Source organism: Schistocerca serialis, chromosome 6, assembly GCF_023864345.2.
Source record: "Schistocerca serialis cubense isolate TAMUIC-IGC-003099 chromosome 6, iqSchSeri2.2, whole genome shotgun sequence".
NCBI lineage: Eukaryota > Metazoa > Arthropoda > Insecta > Orthoptera > Acrididae > Schistocerca > Schistocerca serialis.
In genome coordinates this window covers 534,456,283-534,477,985 of record NC_064643.1, presented here as the reverse complement: position 1 = coordinate 534,477,985, position 21,703 = coordinate 534,456,283, and the positions used below count along the sequence as shown (strand labels likewise).

Here is a 21,703-nt window from a genome sequence, read left to right as displayed (position 1 = left end):
GGTCCTTTGTCTGCGTAAACTCTGGAGAGATTTCAGTTTTATTATTGGGCTCATAATTCCAACCACAGTAAGATTTTTCTGAAACATGTAAGCAGTTAACTCTAAGGAACTGAACCAATTGTTAATGGTTATATTATGCTCAGATCCTGAGATCACAGAAGTGAGGCATTTCATAACATCTATCAGTTTGTTGCTAATTGCAAATGACCCTATTGGCTGTTTACCAGCACATATTTCCTGGTTGCCGGTGTGATACATCCCACGATCTATCAAAACAAATATTTTTAGCTCATACCTATTTGATTTGCTGGGGTGTACTGTCTGAAGAAACATTTGCCCCTGAAAGCTTCTTGTTTTTCATCAGTAGTGCAGTGCTCCCCAAATGACTAAGCATTTTTACAATTTGCCACGAACGTAGAAAATATTTCACACGTGGGACTAAATTATTAGCCTTCTTTTTTTCCTCTCGAATATCTCTGTTGCGGAACTTCAAACAGTATAAGAAGTACCTAAATCATCTTTCACTCATTGTTAGACAACATAATAGAGTTTCCATTTCATTGGAGGCCCATATGTCTTGTGTGTTTGTATGGATTTTTTTCTTGTTGCACATAAATGTAATATTCCTAACAGAGCTTTTATTTCAGTTGTGTTGTCAGATTAGCATCACTTTCTCTGGAATAATGTCCCTTAGCATTTTTTTCTCTGGAATAATGTCCCTGTACTTCAGTCACCTTTTCGTTAGTGTACAAAACACTGCTAGAGAGCAGATCTTTGTCGAATAAGCATTCCCAACAGTCCATTTGTGTTCTTGAATTCTTTGCAGCTCCTTTCACTCCCAGTAAATAACTAATTTCCTTCCTAGGAAATATTCGTCAACATGATTATCACTATAACTATCACTGGAGTTTGCATCTAGCTCGGTGTCGGTATTTTCTTTTCTTGTTTCCACACTGTCTTCTTCTACATCACTGTAAATACCAAAGTGATCATCTGAGAGATCATCTTCCTCGAACAATAGCCATAGTACAATTTCAGTGCCACATACATTTTCCAGATTGTAGGTCTTCTGTGATCTCGTATTGGATCTTAAGAGAAGTAAATACCTGATAGCGACAGCTATTACTAACAAATTTTAAAAACTACTAGATTAAATAAAAAATAAAATATTTACCCTTAAGACTATATTAGATGGAGCGTATTTATTCGCTATTCTCTGGCGTATTTGGAAGAAGCTGCTAAATTCTACATGTGTAATAACAGACAGTGAACAAAGTCGTTACTCTGAACCGAGAGCGTCAAAAGTTGAAGTGTGCTTTACTTTTTCGCTGGTCGCTGGTTTCTCTCGTCGCTGCCTAGTGTTGGTTCCCCCATGCCATATACAGGAGCATATAAAATAGTCATCAGCTGGGTGAAAATGTCGAAAAATGTCATAAATGCTGGCGTTGTCTTACTGGCAACAATCTTAACAGAACAGATAATCAAACAAAAACAAAATGGAAAAGGCAAAAAGAAATGAAACAAATGGATAAGAAGGTGGATTGAGAGGAGGGATAAATATGGTACTTATGCAAATTTTTGGAGGGAATCATCATGCAAAGCTCCTTCTGCTTACAGAAATATAATGAGGATGACATTAGAAAACTTTGATACGTTATTGGAGATGGTAGAGAATAAATTAAGAAAACAGAACACCTCACAGGGATGGCGATCTTGCCAAGGACAAAAATAGAGGTAACACTGCGTTATTTGGCAATGGGTGATAGCTTCAAAACACCTGAATATATATTTCCTATACGTCAGTGTTCTATCTCCAAGTTCATTTCACAAGTTCTGAATGTGATTGCAGAGGTTTTATACTGAAGCGCCAAAGAAATTGATATAGACGTGCATATTCAAATACAGAGATATGCAAACAGGCAGAATACAGCGCTGCAGTCGGCAACGCCTATGTAAGACAATAAGTATCTGCCCAGTTGTTATATCGGTTACTGCTGCTACAATGGTGGGTTTTCGAGATTTAAGTGAGTTTGGACGTGGTGTTATAGTCGGTGCACGAGCGATGGGACACAGCATCTCCGTGATAGCGATGAACAGAGGATTTTCCCACACGACCATTTCATGAGTGTACCATGAATATCAGGAATCAGATAAAACATCAAATCTCCGACATTGCTGCGGCCAGAAAAAGATCCTGCAAGAACAGGACCAACGACGACTGAAGAGAATCTTTCAATGTGACAGAAATGCAATCCTGCAAATTGCTGCAGATTTCAGTGTTGGGCCATCAACAAGTGTCAGGATGCGAACATTCAACGAAACGTCATTAATATGAGCTTTCAGAGCTAAAGGCCCACTCGTGTACCCCTGATGACTGCACGACACAAAACTTTACACCTCGCCTGGGTCCGTCAACGCCAACGGTGGACTGTTGATGACTGGAAACATGATGCCTGTATGGAGACAACCTCATAAATCCATGCAGGCCCACCTGGTTGGCCGCATGGTCTAACGCACTGCTTCCCGAGCAGGAAGGCGTGCTGGTCCCCAGCACGAATCCACCCAGTGGACTAGTGTCAAGGTTCGGTGTGTTGACCAACCTGTGGATGGGTTTTAAGGCGGTTTTCCATCTGCCTTAACGGATGCAGGCTGGTTCCCCTTATTCTGTCTCAATTATACTACGTCGCTGATTGCTGCGCAAGCACTGTCTCCACATACACGTACACCATAATTACTCTACCACACAAACATTTGGGGTTACACTCGCCTGGTATGAGACGTTTCTTGGGGGGTCCACTGGGGGCCAAACTGCACAATAGCCCTGGGTTCGGTGTGAGGTGGCAGTGGGGAGGGTGGACTGCTGTGGCCTGTTGTGGGGTTGTGAACCACTGATGGCTATAGTGGGACGAAGCCTCTCTGTCGTTTCTAGGTCCGTGGTTCAATACACCCAATACACACTCAGGTATGGAGACGACCACGTGAATACATGTACTCTCCATGTCAACAGGGGACTGTTTAAGCTGTTGGAGTCTCTGAAATGATGTGGAGTGTGTGCAATTGGATTAATATGGGATCCCTGATATGTCTAGATACGACTGTGACAGGTGACATGTACGTATGCATCCTGTCTAGATACCTGCATCCATTCATGTCCTAGTGCATTCCGACAGACTTGGGCAATTCCAGCATGACAGTGCGACACCTGGTGCATCCAGAATTGCTACAGAGTGGCTCCAGGAACACTCTTCTGGGTATAACACTCCCGCTAGTCACGAAACTCCCCAGATATGAACATTATTGAAGATATCTGGGATGCCTTGCAACGTGCTGTCAGAAGAGATCTCCACACCCTCACACACTTACAGATTTCTGGAGAGCCCTGCAGGATTCGTGGTGTCAATTCCCTCCAGCACTACTACAGACATTAGTTCATGCCACGTCATGTTGCGGCGGTTCTGTGTGCTCGTGGGGTCCCTACACGATATTAGGCAGGTGTTCCAGTTTCTTTGGCTCTTCAGTGTAAAATCAGATAGGCTATACACATAAGTTTATTCATTCATTTGTTAAATATTTTCAAAACGTTTGTCAGGAACAATACCAAAATACAGTTTTTTTGCAAATTACATTTTACAGCAAGTAAGGAGAATGGAAAGAAAGAAATGAAATCAGAGTTTGTGATAACACTGTCTGTGCGTACTTGAGTAAAGTACTCTTATCTATTTTTTTGTCTATAAATGAAACAGCAATGGCTTCAATAATTCTGTTTTCACTTTGGGGTGAAGGTGTCAAATGAAAATAGTTGACATATGGCGAATGTGCTTCTGTAGCATCATTTGAGGGAGAGGACAGAATGAACATTGAAAGATTCTCACTGTATTCTTTTCCTCTCAACTCTGTGGAACACTGCCAAAGTTGCCTCAATTCCACTGCTACATATTTTCCAAAATGGTTAAATGCGTCTTCATTTTGGACTTAGTCTGAACTTCTCTAATGATTTGGCACTCAGTGATGCTAATTTTTTTTATTTTTCGTGCTGGCATTGCTGAGGATTCATTTTTTCTAGCGATCTCTTAATTGCGGTAGTTGCTGCTTTAAGAGACGACTCCAATTGTGAATCATTATTACTACATTCACATTCATTGTATTCCAGGGATTCCTCTGTCTGTTGGTGTATTTACTGAAACAAATTATTATTATTATTTCAGATGCCAAGAAAAAGAGATGAATGGATTCAAATATCTAATAGTCTCCAGCATTGGTGGAAATTCCCAGGATGCTGTGGAGCAATTGATGGGAAGCATGTCCAAATAAAGTGTCTCCCAGTCTATTGGTTCTACATTTCTCAGCTATGAGGGAACATCTTGTGTTATTTTATTTAGCTTGGTTAAATGCAGATTACTGTTTCTGAAATTTTGATGTGGGTGGAAATGGATGTGCTAGTGACAGTGCCATTTTCTGTGACTCTACTCTCAATACAGCCGTGCAGAATAATCTAATTGACATACAAGAAAAATCAGTGAGTGTTGGTGATGATGCCTTTCCCATGCGAAAAAATTTAATGAAATGTTACAGCAGAACTGTGTTATCAAAAGCAGAAAAATATTTAATTACTGACTATCGAGAGCTTGATGTGCAGTGGAGAATGCTTTTGCCATACTTGTATTGCGGTTTAGAATATTTCTTAGACCAACTGAGCTTAAATTTTCTTCAACTGATAAAGTGATGTGGACTGCTTGAAGTCTACACAACTGGTTAAGAATGACATCGCCAGACTATTTCCAAACACAGTACATTGACCAAGAAGATTTCAATACAGCTGGAGATATTCCAGGAGCAAAGTGCGAGTATACAATTAGTCTGCAGTCAGTGGCTCGTTTGGGAAGCAACAATTATCAAAGAGAAGCTGAAAATGTGCGATGGGAATAACGATTTCATGTAGTGGGAAAAAGTTGGAATTAAGGAATCATTTTAATAATGTAGGCCTAAACATTTGACATGACAGATAGTGAAGTTGAATAACAAATTTATATATGTTCTGAAAACACTTTGTGTGTATCTAAACCATCCAAAATACGTAGCCTATTGATTGTTGCAATGTTATCCCTTTAATAAGATCTACTTATAAATAAAATTAGTCTAGCGATGCGGTTTCGCTGACAACCTCTTCCTTCCAACACTGCACTGTAATGGATGCAGTGTTAATGAGCAAAATATAGACGATAGGCAAAATAATGTGAACATCTGTACCTAACTTGGGAATGGTTTATTAATAAGGCATTGGACCCCCATTTGCCTGTAATACAGCGATGATTCTTCTTGGAAAACTGGAATACGGTGATTGTATAATCCCCAGTTGAATGTTGTGCCAATCTTCGATCAGAACCTCTTCTACATCCTGTAGTGACGAGAGAGGCGGAAATCGGCTCCGGAGTCTGCGCTCCAATACCACCCATATGGGGTTCAATAACGTTCAAGTCTGGGGACTGTACTGGCCAGGGAAGACGCTGCAGTTCAGTAGCATGCTCCAGCGTGTCCTGGTTGTGTGAATGGGAGCATTATCATCCTGAAATATGGCATCATTGTTGGGGAACAACATTTGAATCATGGGGTGCACATGACTGTCTAAAATGCCAATATAACCGTCAGCTGTGACACGGCCATTGAGAGTAATGATAGGACCAGCAGAGTAGCATGATATGGCTTCCCACAGCATTACATTTCCACTTCCATGCTTAACCATTGGAGTCAAGCAATCAGGATTGTAAGCTTCTTTTGGCGTTCTCCATATGTAAACCCGGCCCAATGTTGGAAATAACGAAAAGGTTGACCATATGATGTGTTTCCACTCATCAGCAATCCAGCCATCCAGCATTTATGCTCTTGACACCGTGTTTTACGCTTCTTTGCATTGGTTGCCGCCACTAATGGTTTCAGTATAGCACTCGTCAATGCATATTCGCTTTATGGAGTTCTCGGCGGACAATTTCGATAGATATGGGGGTCTCTAAGATGATTATTGAGCTCCGCAGTCATTTAACTGCCGTAATTTGTGTTGTTTTCACAATTGGTGATAGCGTACGACGATCTCTGTCATTTAGTTTTGATTTGCGCCCGCTATCACATCTACATTATAATGTCTTTCTATGTTTTGTGTAGGCTGTCGTGAGTTTTGAAACAGTTGCTCTTGAAACATTCAATAACTTGGCTATCTTGGTTACTGATGCTCTAGCTAGTCGGGCCCCCACAATCTGCCATCTTTGGAACACTGGTAGTTCTTCCATTGCACGTCTAGCTCGCCTCTGAATGCAATTACGAAGTGTGCATTACTCGTAAAAAATCTCCACTGATGCCAAGTATGCACTACTCGTAAACTACATGCACTGATGCCTAATAATAGTCCGTAATGAACATGCACAGTCCAACGCGACATGTGTCTTACCTGCATTGTTGACCGTTAAACACAACCATCCCGTTACTACCACTGTTCACATTATTTTGCCTATCCCCTGTATGTTTGCATTTATTTAACTGGAAGGTAGATGACAATAGCGATGGGCCTACTCGGGCTTACGCTAAATGGAGTTAACCAAGGCCGCGCGGAGTGGCCGCGCGGTTAGAGGCGCCATTCACGAGTCGGGCGGCCACTCCCGCCGGAGGTTCGAGTCCTCCCTCAGGCATGAACGTGTGTGTGTGTGTTGTCTTTAGCGTAAGTTAGTTGAAGTAGTGTGTAAGTCAAGGGACCGATGACCTCGGCAGTTTGGTCCCATAGGAATTCATACACATTTGAATAGTAAACCAAGCTGAAAGTTTGTGTAAAGTGAGTTAAATCGAGTTGGAATGAAAAAAACTGATATAACATTCAGCACTGTGCTCTCTTTTGCCTCTACGCAGATTATGATTCAATTCAATTAACTAACCAGAGCTTTGCGTTTTCCCAATAGATTACTATACATATATTTCTGGTGCTATACCAAGGACAGAGTCTTCGTCACACCAGTTGCTGACGTCGACGAACTGAAGGCTAGGATACAAGCTGCTGTGGGTACTGTGACAGAACACATGTTACAAAACACCTGGCTGGACCTGGAATACCGCCTCTCCATTCTCCGAGCTATCAAGGGAACACATGTTGAGGTTTATTAACGTAAGTGGTCTTTAAAAAAAAAAACTAGTAACACTAACGTATGTAACGGCATCAAATGTAAATTATTGTGTCAAACTGTTATATATATATACAAAGTTGCCATGGTGCAAATGTTCTTTATAGTCCCACTAGCAAAAGACAGTTATCAAATGCTTCGTGAATTTCGATCAAACAAAGCAAATCATAATCTACTGCTACGTCACGTTCTATAAACTCCAACCTCGTGCGAAACCACCACCCACAGAGGCCGCCCACACCGTGTACCACTAACAGTCTAACTAAGATTGACTTGAAATCGCCTTAACCTGAGTTAATCCGTTTGGCAGCTCGAGTTGACCCATCTCCAGATGGCACTACAAGTCCGCCAGTGTATCTGGTGAACAATACTGATTAAATAAAGTGTGCCTGGCGTCTGTGAGATGCCGCATGGCCAGTCCAGGGTTAAATATTTTAAGATGTTGGGTTTAAGTTGACCTGTCCTATATTATAAGTACACACACTGTACATAATGTAATCAAGTAGAATCAAATAAAAATCAATCACTCAATGAAGTTTGTTGTGGTTATTAATAAACTTTATCGTTGTTGGTTTCTCAATTCCGATATTCTACTCTGACTCTTTGTAACTCTACTGGTGTCTCATAACTTCACTTAACTGTACAGTAGCAGGCCTAAGTGAACTGACCTGATGTGACAGTCAATGTGAATACACCCTGACATGACGGTGATGTCACGTAATAATTCGTTAACGAATAGTGTGAATCGGTCATACGGTTTATGAGATATGTCATTTGTTTGTAACTATTGCCAATACAAGTGCGGCAGATACTCATGACGGAATGACCACATTTACATGAAATTACAATTGTGTGGTCATGAAAATCAGCATTGGGTATTAAACGAAATAATACTGTGTTGTATATCAGGCTTGTTATGAACTCTCTAAAGGAGCCCTCACACGTTCAGTAATATTGTTCGACTGTCAATATATTGATCATCTGAGGGCGTGTATAGAAGTACCGTCAATAATAGAAAAATTGACGTGCAGTACTGATGGACTTCAAAATACTCTCAGTGTTGTCAACACATACTGGATAGGTAAGGCCAAGTATTACGGTTTGACATTATTCTCCATTCACATGCTGACAGAGCTTTAGAAAGCAGAAACGCGGCGTTAGTGCACACCATTTATTTTTTTAATACGCTGCTGTGTATATCGTACATCGGATTCAATTTTTAAGATGTCTTTTAACACGAAAGAATGTCAATAGGCCTATGCAAGGGAAATCATTGGGTATACCACTTTAGGATGGTTACCGGAGGATTCCCTGTGACACTGCTTACTTCCTTCATTTGAAAGTATAGTATAGATTGGTGTAATACATTTGGAAAAACTATGCCATTTCGAAAAAATACGTCATATATCTGCAGTGGCTAAATAAGAGGTCTGCGTAATACACTTCAGTTTCGCCAGATTATCTCAAAGTGTGAAAAAACTGTTTTTCGTTAATTGTCTGAACAGGTCCTTGCCAGGCATATATAATTGCCCCAGAGGTTTCCACAGAGGTCTGCGTAATACACCTCAGTTTCGCCAAATTATCTCAAAGTGTAAAAAAAACTGTTTTTCGTTAATTGTCTGAACAGGTCCTTGCCAGGCATATATAATTGCCCCACAGGTTTCCACAGAACTGTACTCATTGTGCTAGCTGATATTACAGAACTAAGCTTCGAGCATTAGAATAACCTGCCTGTCGTCAGAAATTTGTTAAGTTATTCCTAGTCTCTTGTCGACTGCTACTGCCTCTCTGATTAACGTGTTTTGCTTCTCTGTTTTATCAACGCTAATAACTTGACGTACGTTGCAGAGCTCATCGGAAAATAATTTACGAAATCTTTCAGGTCTGTGGTTCTGACTTTAGTTTGTAGCGGCCGCGGCTAGCAGTACTGTATAGTGTAGTGGGCGTGTGTTTGGCGCATGTGTCGTGCCACGAGTGTTCGATTTCGCGCCAAATTATTTCCGCGACGACAGGCCAGAGAGCTGTGTTTTGTCTATAAACTCCGTGCCGTTACTCTTCGGTTATAACAATTTATATGTTACTATATAGTGTATACCATAAGTTTAGTTCAGTGATTTTGCATATCCCTTAGTAACAAGTCAACAAGAGGCTTATCCGTTCTCTCTCGACTTTGTGCAGCATTTAACGACTTTCTGTATTTCTTAAGACCTACGAACGAAGAAAGTCATTGTCATGTGTCATTCCAGCAAAGAGCATATAGCTTATGCGGTCTTTATTTTTATGTAAACAGGCAGGCTAAGGGGTTGGACTCCCCATACACCCTAAAGTCAGAAAAATTGACACATGACTTGTCGCTGTGTTGAGTTGGGTGTACAACGTCTTAACCTTGTAAACTAGCGTTGTCAGCTGACAGTTTTGTCAGTGTTATTGATAGTGTGAGGTCGCTTCAATATATTGAAGTTTTGATAAACTAGAATTGTCAATAAATATTAAACGTGTGCTGGTTCCTTTTAAATTGATTACGTACGCGTCCGTCACGTAACAAAGGACGTACCTGTACACTGAAACCGTGTTGCGAAAGTAATGACACGTTTCAGATATGCTTCGAATAATCTGTCTGGCGTAAGGGCCACGCGTTTAAGTACCGTAAAACTTTTAATCTCTCTGTAACTCTATAAAAAGTACACATACACTGTAGTAAACTGAGTAAATTCATTTGGCGGCATCTGTTCAAAGCGACGATAGACTGGGTTACGTAAAGAATTTACGTCACTTAAGAATCAAGAATCTTTATCAAGGTACGGCTTCAACTCCAATGAAATCAGAAAAGCAACGCGGACCTTGACGAATCACGTTGTAAAGTGTTGTCACGCCCGTTACATTGAAAACCAAACCTTAGCATCGAACCAAAAAGGTTCGTCCGTTTCAAATGTTATGGTCTTCATACTTCATGGAAGTATTGTTTCTTAATGTAATGTAAGTGTCTTTGCACCGAAAACCTAAATTAATTGGACTTTGATATTACCGCCACGTTACATGTTACAGCATTTCCTTCTAGTTTCTGTAATTTTCTAATGACCTATCTTGTGCCGTACGTCTTTGAATAATCGCATATTGTATGTTTTTATATGCTCCTGCGCAGTTGTCTTCCTCTTCTCGATTTCCCAGAAAGTTATGAATGCTACGCGGGTATCGGGAAAGTAGCGATTCTTGCTAGATGAGGAATTTCCGAACTAGTTGAGGGCATAAATCTAGCCGAGAATGCTTTTTTGCTACTATTTCATTGGGTGTGTTGCATAACATTTCATGCCACGCATGAATATCAGTTTATAACGGACTAGAAGATGCAGATGGGGAAGACGTTTTTGTCACTTAGAATTGCAATTGAAATTATATAAATTGTACGTTAGTAAGGAGACGTTTGCCAGGCAGTAGTGTTAAACTGAAAAAACTGCAGTTGAAATTGTTTTGTATTTCTCCATACGCGGTATGTAGCTGGACATATTTTTCCAGCAGGTGTCTACAGTATGTGGTGTTTTGCCCGAATTTATTAAAAAAAAAGGAAACAATGGCCAACCTACTGTTTCGGAAGGGGAGAGTTTCTCGACTTGAAGGACATAGCAATTAGATTGCAAACCTGGTTTACATTGGTCAGTTTTTTGCTTGAGGTAATTATCCTCATCACTTTCTTTTGCAATAAAAGCCCATTCTTGCAGCCTGCAGAATGGCTCCACAGTAAGTCCATAGCTGATGTGGCTGTGGAACATTGTGTAGTATTCTGTTAGTAGATACTGTTGTGATATTTTGCTTTTTAGTTTCCTCAAGAGATATAAAACCTGTGAGAGTTTGGAATGTACATGGTCAGTGTGTTGTTGCCAGATTAACTTGGCATCAACGAAAAATCCACAGAAGCTTAACAGCTGCTGTGTCACCCAGTGCTCCAGTATCACTGAGGCTGTGTATCATTCTCTGTGTTTTGTCTTCAGTAATGTTCATCTTGTTTATGATCAACTAGGCCTTGACCTCACCGAATAGGACATCTGCTTGTTGAACATCCCTAACTACATTGAGAACATAGTTACCATTTGCAAACAGCAAGGTATACCCATTGGAGACTATGGCATTAACGAAAATTAAGAGCAACAGAGACCAATTATGGATCTGTGTGGCACACTGTGTTTTAACTTCATTTCACTTTAGCCTGCTCCTGGCAGCAATACAATCTGCCATCTGTTATTTAGGTAGGATTCGAGAGTTTGTAGAACAGCTCCCTCAGTACCATATGATTTTAGCTTGCTGAACGGGGCCTTAAGTGGGATACAATCATATGCCTTGCTAGGGACACAAAGTATCAGTGCTACCGACTCCTTGTCTTCAAAACCCTGACTTGTATTTGTAACTTAGTTAAGTACTGCTGTTGTAGTTAACTTTCCCTTCAAAATCTTTGCTGCTTATCACAAAACAGGTTATTTCCTTCAAAACAACTTAACAGCTGATCTTTCATTATGGACTCCATCACCTCAGCTAGCTCTGGTATTGTAGATACAGTCCTATAGTTTGACACTTCATGTGGGTTACCTTTTTTCGTAAACTGGTAGTGGTACTTCAGGAAGTCTGGAAATTCTCCAGAATGGAGGCACTTCCTTGTTGCTATTGTCATAGGGCGAGCAATTTCAAACATTACAGTTTAATGTAATTGGATAGATAACAAATGTACACATCAAGCAGTGGCAGAACTCTTACATAAAAGGAGGTTATAGTTAGGCAAGCTTTCGGAGCCAGTGGCTCCTTCTTGAGGCAGAAGGTTTGGAGGGGAAGGAAGAGGGGTGAACAAAAATGACTGGAGAGGTCTAGGAGAAGGGGCGGATTTGGGGAAGGTCACTTGGAACTGCAGGTAAGGGGAGACTTACCAGATGGGACGAGAAGGAAAGACGTATTGTAGGGGACCACACCGGACAAGATTTGAGCTTAAAGGTCGAAGAAAGGATTGTATTAAAGACAGTTATTACTGCTTAAACATGGTGCACGAGTTAATAAGAGTGAAAAGCTAACTGTATTGTATGTAACAGAGGTGGGAGGGGGTGGCAAAAAATAGCCAGGTAAGAAAATGAAAACAGAATGAAGAAAGAAGTAGTTACTGTGAAGAAAATGCTGAGGTAGAAGACATTAACACAAGTTAGGCCAGGTGGGCGGTGAGAACCAAGAACATGTAGCAATAATTCCCACCTGCGGAGTTCCAAGAAATTGGTGTCTGGGGAAGAATCTAGATGGCCCTTGTGCTGAAACAGGCACCAAGGTCACAATTGTCATGTTATAAAGCATGCTTTTTAACAGAATACTGTGTGTTGCCAGTATACGCCCTCTGCATATGCCCATTTGTCTGAACTGATAATTTGGTGGTAGTCGTGTCGATGTAAAAGGCCGAACAGTGTTTACATAACAGCTAGTATATGATGTGTCATTTCACCGGTGGCTCTCTCTCTGATAGTATGCTTTTCGTCGGTTAAAGGGCTGGTATAGGTGGTGGTAGGAGGGTGCATAGGGCAAGTCTTGCCGCAAGGACGGTCACAGGGTTAGGAGCCTTGGTTCTCACCACCCACCTGGCCTTAATTTACGTTAATGTCTTCCACCTCAGCGTTTCTTCACAGCAACTACCTCTTTCTTCACTCTGTTTTAGTTTTCTATATCTTTCATTTTTTTATCTGTCTATTTTTTGTTGCCCCCTCCAATCTCTGTTACATACAATACACTTAGCTTTTCATCTAAATAATTCGTACACCTTGTTAAGCAGTAATCTCTGTCTTGCATAATACCCTGTCTTCCACCTTTAAGATCTCAGGTTTTCAAATATCATCCGGTGCAGTCCCCAACAATTATTCTTTCCTTCTCAATCTGAATGGTAAGTCTCCCCTGACCAGCGCTTCTAGCAGACTTTCTTGAAATACACCCCTTTTCCTAGACCTGTCCAGTCCTTTTCCTTCACTCCCTCTTCCTTCCCCTTTAACCCTCCTGCCTGAAGAAGGAGCCACTGGTTCTGAAAGCTTGTGTAATTATAACCTCCTTTTATGTGTGTGTTCTGCCACCACTTGGTGAGTAGATTTTTTTACCTATTCAGTTACATTATTTTGTCAAAAATTGATCGCTTTCATTATTATACAGACTGTAGTTTGTAATATAGTGTGGGATGTGCCATAAATACCTGGGATCCCTGAGTGTTTGTAGTTTTTACTTTTTTTATGCCTTTTGGATACTCTTTCTTCCACATTACCATGCTGCATTTATTTCCAAATTTCACAGCAAATGCCGTATCTGTGCCAAAGTAAGGAGTTTTTTTGTACTGTGCTTTCTGCTGTGTTTAAAACATATTCATTAAATCTGGACTGCAAGAATTAGAGCAAGAGTTGGGCTTTTGCCTGTGTTCATTAACCAGATACCATATTACCTTGCAAGGATAATGAGCTTTTTCAATAAATCTGAAATTGCTTTCTTTTTTTGCTTTCTCTACTTCTCTTCTTTGGTCTGTAAATAATTGCAGTATAGTCGTTTTGTTAATGCTAATATCTTCAGTGGCTGTGACTTTATCCTTTAATAGTTGTATTTCAGATAATCTGGAGGTATACCCGCTCTTTAGTGTGACAGATTTCTCTGTATATTTTGATTTGGCAATTGGATACCTCGTGGGTTATAGTGGAAACTTTCATAAAATTTTGCTTTAAGAGTCTGGAAAATTGAATGCATCATTTGGTGCCAATACTTCAGACATTTGATGCTAATCTGTAAAAGACGCTTTAATTATGGAATAATAATCATTTTTCTATGTAGTAACCCTAATTCCGATTATGTAATTTGAATGCCAACTGGAAATTTGTTGTGTATGTATTGAGTTTGTCCATAGCTTCATGATTACAGCAGTTTGATCTGCAAGCATAGGATCAATTACACTAACTTTGTAGTCTCAACTATTTAGGTTTGTGACAATTGTACCAAGACAGACACCTCCTCTTGTCAGTTGATATTTTACCACAGATAGTCCATAGCTGCTTAATAAGTTCATCAAAGTGCTCTCTTTGTCACTGCCTTCCCCCGTTTGGATGTTGAAGTCTCTGTATAAGACAATTTTTGCTCCTAGAACCAGTAAATGACATGAAAAGCTTTCGGATTTGTTCAAAATTGCCATTTGGGAACAGTGCGTAGAAACAACAATTAAGTTAGTGTCTGGCCGCCTCAAAGTTGCCAAATCTAGATCGAAGTTCACACAGAAGTTATTTATGTCAATTTTCTAAGCAATGGGCTTACTATTTGCATACGCAGACACACTACCATGGATAGAAGTTTGTCTACACCATGGTCTCACTTCCTCAACAAAAAGTGATGATGTATCGAGTTTTGTTGTCAGGCACTGCACATGTGCACTGGCTGTAACTAAGCTTGGATTTTTTCAGTGGTGACATTTCCTGTTCTACTGGAATATTCTTTGCCGTGGGAGTTTATCTTACTGGAGCACTGGGCATCATCTGGAATAAAAAACATCATAATGCTCTTGGGTCATACATTGTTGTCCATTATTTTATCTTGTAAGTCGAAATGAACACAAAGATTGAAGCTGTTATTTAATTCCTTTGATTCCAGTTTATCAACTATAAAACTGTTGTGACTTGGTAAAGTGTTTTGTCAGAAGTTAGTTACAGAATCAGTTTTGGCTAGAACTAGACTCTCTTTTCCCCATACAGCATTCCATTTTCTTTGCCGGTAGTACCTATTATGACATTACTTCTATTTTTAGTACTGACATTTACAAGAGTAGGCTTCAGAGTATGCCATTCTGTTCACCAGCTTTCCTATTTTGTAGCACAGTCATGTATGACGGTTTATTTCCTTTTGCTGTGCCTGCAATGGTTTTGGCCAATTTGTTTCTTCTGCCTCTCTACTTGTTGTTCACTTCCTGCCAGCCTGTATTTTTGCCTTCTATAGAGTTTATGTCCAGCAACTTTTTAACATCTGTATGCAGTTTGTTGTCATTGATAGATTCTGTGTTACTGACGCACTTGCTGTTTACGCTTGAAATGGTTGCCGCTGCAGAAACGTCTGGATCTTCATCAGCATTTTTTCTTGAAAAATTACAACCTGATGATTTCGCAGATTGTTTACTAGCTACTGTTTTGATTGCTGCTTCTATGATGTCCCTCAGTCATAGAGGAGTGAGGTTTACGTGTTCAGTTTCACTCATAATATGTGGCTCATTATTTTATTTTCAACAACCTTTAAACATTGTTTTTCCATGTTTCTTGAAGATCATTCAGAGGGCGTTTCTCGAAGACCCCTGAGAGGGCTCATGGCTCTTGTGTGAGCTTGTGTATGGCACACAAAGATCCTGAGCTATTGTTTCACTTTGTTCCTTCCAGGGCTGCATTCCCTTCCATGTTCCCCTCCCTATTTGTTCTCACTCCGGAAATACGGAAGCGTCCAATCGCGCCCGTCTGCTTTGACCCATGACGTCACAAATATGGCGGAAACGACCATAAACCACGGTTACAGTACGGCGCATATAAAGTCGTTACGTACACATTATGAAGACAAAAATACACACACGTTCCACAAAAAGCCTAATGACACTAACGGGACAAGTGCGGGAAATTGGGGTTTTTGGTTGGGGACAAACTAAATATAAACAAATTTAGACACCCATCCCCATACAAAACCTCGCAAAACAACGAAAAAAACTGACATCACAAAACTCCCCAAATACCACTAAACACAATATTATCTGGAATTGGACACTTCCCTTGACCTATATAGCTCAACAGCAGCTCTTGATCACAAAAATTGGGATCGAACACTTCCCTTAACCTATATAGCTCAACAGCAGCTCCCGATCCCATAAATTAGGATCAAACACATCCCTTGACCTAAGTAGCTCAAAAACATCTCCCGATACCAATACTAACATTCACAGCCACACATTTCAATAAAACATTTCCCTCGACCCCAACACACAACACATACACCAAAAACAAAAAAATAAAAAATTAACACAAAAAAGTTTTGGCGCTACAAACTAGGTTGGCCACCACCATCACACACAGGCACTCACACACATCTATACTTACCCCTGTACTTAATGAACTCGGAACACACTTCAGGGCAAAAAGAAAACTAATCAAGCAAACTCCTCTCACTCACACCAGTCTCATGCGTGCAAAAACTGTGTGGGGATCTATAACAAAACTAGGCCACCACAATCACACACAGGCACTCACACACACACACCTGTACTTACCCTTGTACTTAATGAACTTGGAACACACTTCAGGGCAAAAAGAAAACTAATCAAGCACACTCCTCTCACTCACACCAGTCTCATGTGCACAAAAACTGTGTGGGGATCTATAACAAAAATAATAAGTCACTAGTACAATCTTGCGCGTGCCCAACCTAGACTTCTCGAACCAGGAACCGCGCTGTATGGAATGCCAAATGTCGTGTTTTCGACAGCACCACATATAACCGTCCCTGGTCCGAGATGCCGGAACTTTAGCCAACTTCATTTCTTCGCCACAAATAGAGCATTTCACAACCTCGGCAATTAAACCGAAGCTGCAAAAACTTGATCAGTTCCAAAGGAGTGTTCCCCATCATATCCCTCAGACGCGCACTGTTAATTTTATCCGTCATATCCATTCCTGAACAAAAACAACAACAGATTAATTTTACTAAAATTACCACACAGCGTACAGCGAACAACACTACATTAACCTTCACACAAAACCACAAAATAGTTAACCTGAACATACCACCAGAGGGCACAACAAACCACAACACAACGACATCTAGAAACACGCCACACGCTCAAACCAAACTCCGCGCCGTCATGACGTCACACGCCACAACACCCTTACGTCACGGGTCAAAGCCAACGCGTGGGATCGGACGCTTCTGTCGACCCCTCACTCCTTCCCCTATGCCCCCTCCTCCTCACTTGGTGTCCTTGTTTACACCTTCCCAGCTATCCTCTTTGTTTGTGGCATTCCTTTTGGTCTTTGTCCTTCTTGATTTTCTTTTTCACCTCCCATTTTTGGCATTTTTAGTCTCCTTTTGGGCTTAAACTCCCCTCTGAATTTTCTCTCCTTAGTGAGAGCCAACTGGAAAACACCTTACTTAGCGTCTTCAGCATGTAGCCTTACCATCTCTTCCATCTTTTCCTCGATGCTATTGTCCTGTACCACTACACAGCCAGCATGGTAGCCAGTCCGTGTGGTGGGTTTGTTATGTACCCTCTTGGTTGAGCCCTCTGACACCAAAGAAACCACACTTTTGATACCTGAGCTGATACCTCCCCATGTATACCTAGCAATTGTAGTTTGTCATTCGGGAGCGTCAGAACTCCCAGCATGGGCTGTCATGCCAGATAGCGCTTGCTGTGGCTGGTTGGTGTCTGCGGCGAGTGTCCCTGATTGAAGAGGGTGTTATCAGGGTGGACACTTTGAGTATGAACACTCTAAGCTTCAAACGGCCATTCCACTATGTGCATCTTTTTAGTTGGCAATGGGTGTTTTCATGCTGCTTCTTATAACCTTGCAGCCTTCCCTGGTTGCATCATGAGAGGAGGGTCAGACTCACAGGTTTGGTGTGAGGACCTTTCACCGCCACCTGGTGTGCACCAGAACTCATGGGGACACTTTCACCACCACCAAGGTATTACTTTTTGTGGACACTACTGAAGACAAGTTTGGCAAAGTGGGGCTTTGAGTAAAATATGGTTGGGTTCAGTGTTGATCTACTTCTGCTGTCCAGTCAGCTGCTCTTTGTGCGTCTGACCATTTTGGCAACAACCCAGTGTCCATTACTCCTCAGCAGTCTTTGAATTTGGTTCTGGCAATCACTTTTCATAGGGACCTCATCCTTCAAACTAATGAGGAACTCCAGGCCATTCTTGAATGACAAGGCTTTCATTTTGTTCAGCATGTTCCAGTAGGCCGCAAAAGGATAATTGCATCAATAATGATGCCTGTATTCTGGCGTTTGAGGGGGGTATTCTCTCAGAGAAGATCAACGTTGTGTGTTATCAGTGTGACAGGAATCTATACTGTCCACCATCCATGAGCTATTATCAGTGTTTGCACTTTGGGCACGTCTTTGTGTGGTGAATTGAGACACACGCTCCGTGAGGGGAGCCATGTGTTCTGCTCCCCATTTGTGTTAATTATCAAGACCATCACTCTCCACACCTGCTGTATTGCCCTTTTTATAAGAAGGAAAAGAAGGTACAGGAATATAAGTCCCTTGATATTTTATCCTATACTGAGGCTTTTCAGAAGTATGACTGTCTTCATCCTGCATCTATGACACCTAACTTTGCCTCTGGTGAGTCCTTTCTCCCTTCTCCCTACCCCTTTCCTGCCCCCCTCTCTTCTCTCTCTCCCCTGTAGCTCTCACACTCACCACTCTGGGTGTCGCACCTGTTGGTGATTGGGCCCCTTTCCGGGATCCCTCCCCCTGTGTATCCCGGACTGGAGGTGTGCTGCCAACGTGCCCCCCCCCCCCCCCCCCCCGCACCCCCACCCCAGTGTCTCCTGGACCAGAAGCATTCTGCAAATAGTTGGCCACACGTCCCACAGACCATGTGGCTCAAAGTTGCCCAATCTGTCAGTTACAGATCTTGATGAAGCCTGCACTCTTTCTGGGCCCTGCCCTTCTCAACCTGTTAAAGAGCACAAGAAGAAACACAAGTCCCTGGACAAGGCCACACTGGCACCACAGGAGGTGCTGACTCCGCCTTCACAACCTGTGTCAGATCTCAGGTTTATGACTGTCACCCCATTCTTGTTCGTGACAGATGATGACCTGGCGACATGGCTGGTTTCAGCCCATTCACTTCCTGTTTGGATCCCTGTGCTGTGCTTATTCAGTGGAGTTGCAATTCCTTATTCCCTTGTATTCTGCAACTTGTGTCATTCTCCAGAAGCCTCATTTTACTGATGCTCACTCACCAACCCTTCATGAATTCTGCGCTTTCTGTTGGAACCAGGTTGTCCATTTGAGGGCTTCTGGTGCCGTCTGCATGTTGGTCTATGCAGACTTTATTAGTACGTGGATCCCCCTTCATTCCAAATTGGCAGAGTTGCCATCTGGGTCCACTTGCAATCTCTGTCCTCCTCCTCCTCCTCCTCCTCCTGACAGGCCACCTATACCCACTGCCCTAACTTCCCTCCTTCAGCAACTACGCCTTCCCGTCCTCCTCCTTGGGGATTTTAATGCCCATCACCTCTTGTGGGGCAGTGCTAACTGAAGTCTCCTCATAGACCAGCTTTTGCAGACCATGATGTATGCCTTCTTAATGATGGTTCCCATAACATTTCAGTGCTGCCTGTGGCACTCACTCTGTCTTACATCTTTTACTCACTTCCCCTCTCTATCTCACTTCATTACACTGATCGCAGCACAGTGATCTCTCTGATAGCGATGACTTTCCGTTGATCCTCTCATTTCCTTCCTTCCTGCCTCCTGATGGCTAGGTTATTCTGCTGTGCTTTCCATCAAGTTGATTGCATCTGGATACCTCACAGGTTGTGTTTACCCCCCTCTTTGTCAGGTTGTATTGATGAAGTGTTCGTGACATCTCTGATACAATTATTCACGCTGCCAGTGTTGCTGTTCCTCCCCCTCAATAGGCTGTTTTGCAGCTGGTCGGTCCTGTGGTGGAGCACGGCCATTGCCGTCACCATCGCCATCCATAATCACCATCTGGCCTTGCAAAGCCTTAAGCAGCTCCCATCATCCACTAGTCTTATTACTTTTAAACATCTTCATACCAAAGCCTGTTATTTAATCAACAGATCAAGCAGGTGTGTTGGGAACACTTTGTCTCCTCGTTAAGTTCTTCTGTCCCTTTGTCATGGATGTGGACTACACACCATACCCTCTAAGTTTGCTAATAGTAGTCATCCATCCTGGGCCTTGCCCCTTTCAGGTGGCCTTTGAATGGATCCATCTGTTCTTGCAGAACATCTTGTGACTCATTTCACTACTGCATCGGTGTCCTTCCTATCCTCCCGCCTTCTTTCTTTGGAAACAGTGGGTTGGAGCTTCCCACTTACTTTTTACCCCTTGTCAGGTGGAATCCTGCACTGAACCTTTTACTGAATGGGAACTTCTTCTGGCCCTTTCGTCTTCCCTTGATTCAGCCCCTGGCCCCTATTCCATGCATAACCAATTGCCTCAGCATCTCAAGTCTCCACGACGATATCTGCTCTGGGTGTTTAACCTTATTTGGCTGCAAGGTGTTTTCCTCTCTCAATGGAGGGAAATATTGCGGGCCCTGTCCTTAAACTTGGTGGTGATTCATCATCCCTTTATAGCTCTTGACTGATCAGTCTGACCATTGTCATCTTCAAGTTATTTGAATGGATGGTACCTCGTCGGCTCAGTTGGTTCCTTGTATCTCAGGACCTTTTGTCTCCTTAGCAGTGTGGCTAATGGGAGAGATGGTCTCCGATTGACTATCTGCTTCAATTGGAAAGTGCAGTTTGACAGGCCTGATTTAGCACTGCCATCTTGTTACAGTTTTCTTCGATCTTCATAAGGCCTCTGTCATGGCTCGGCACCATAACATCTTTCTTACACTCCGTGAGTGGGACCTTCGGGGCTGTTTCCTGATTTTTATTTGTCAAATCCTATCACATTGATCATTCAGAGTTTGGGTTGGCAACATTATCAGCTTTCTGCAAACCCAGGAGAATAGTTTTCCTCAAGACTTCATATGAAGTGGCCTTCTCTTTCTCATAGCTATTAATGAACTCATAGCTTCCATCAGACTGTTGATCACCCTGGCTCTGTATGTGGATGACATCTGTGTCTGAACTAGTTCCCACTTAGTGGCCTCTGCATAGCAACGGCTCCAGGATGTTATCCGGTGCACTTCTGCATGATGCTATCATACGGTTTTCAATTCTCACGTACCTTAAATCGTGGTTGGTGCATTTCTGTCATCGTACTGCAGTCCATCCTTATCCAGAGCTCTGTCTTGATGCCCAAAGCCTCACCATGACCCCCCAGTCCATTTCTTGGGTTTTCTTTCTGACAACAAGCTTACTTAGTTCATATCTGCACTCTGAAGTTTGGCTGGTTTCGCAAACTCAGTGTTCTTCACTTCCTTGCTCACACCTCTTGGAATGTGGATCATTACACTCTTCTTCGCCTTCATAGGGTCTTAGTACTGGCCTGTCTGGACTATGGTTGTCAAGTTAATGCCTCAGCTGCCCTTTTCACATTGCTCCTCATGGACTCAGTCCACCATCATGGTATCTGTTTGGCCACTAAGGCGATTCACACTAGCCCTTCTGGTTGACACTGGGATCCCCCCCCCCTCCCTCCCTCCCTCCCTCCCTCCCTCCCTTCCCTTCCCTTCCCTTCCCTTTTCGGTTTGGCAGTCCCAGCTCCTGGTTTTGTATGCTATTGCTATCCACTCTTTCCCTGCTCACCCCTCCAATTTTATTTTTCTGCACCTTTTGAATGTCACTGGCCCACTTACCCCCCCCCCCCCTCCT

The 21,703-nt window shown here is 42.2% G+C and overlaps 1 protein-coding gene across 6 annotated transcripts in view; it reads left to right on the top strand.

Moving 5' to 3' along the window:
- Positions 1-9,200: 9,200 nt before the first annotated feature.
- Positions 9,201-21,703, top strand: part of LOC126484613 (putative methyltransferase DDB_G0268948) — a 137,383-nt gene continuing 124,880 nt past the window's right edge. Inside the window, exon 1 of one of the 6 annotated variants that reach the window (XM_050108198.1) lies at positions 9,201-9,219. The gene's annotated coding sequence lies outside the window, so the exon portion shown is untranslated. Of the gene's footprint in view, positions 9,220-9,765; positions 10,137-10,686; positions 10,829-21,703 lie in introns of those variants that run through there. The other 5 variants (XM_050108196.1, XM_050108193.1, XM_050108195.1 and 2 more) reach the window with 5 other exon arrangements.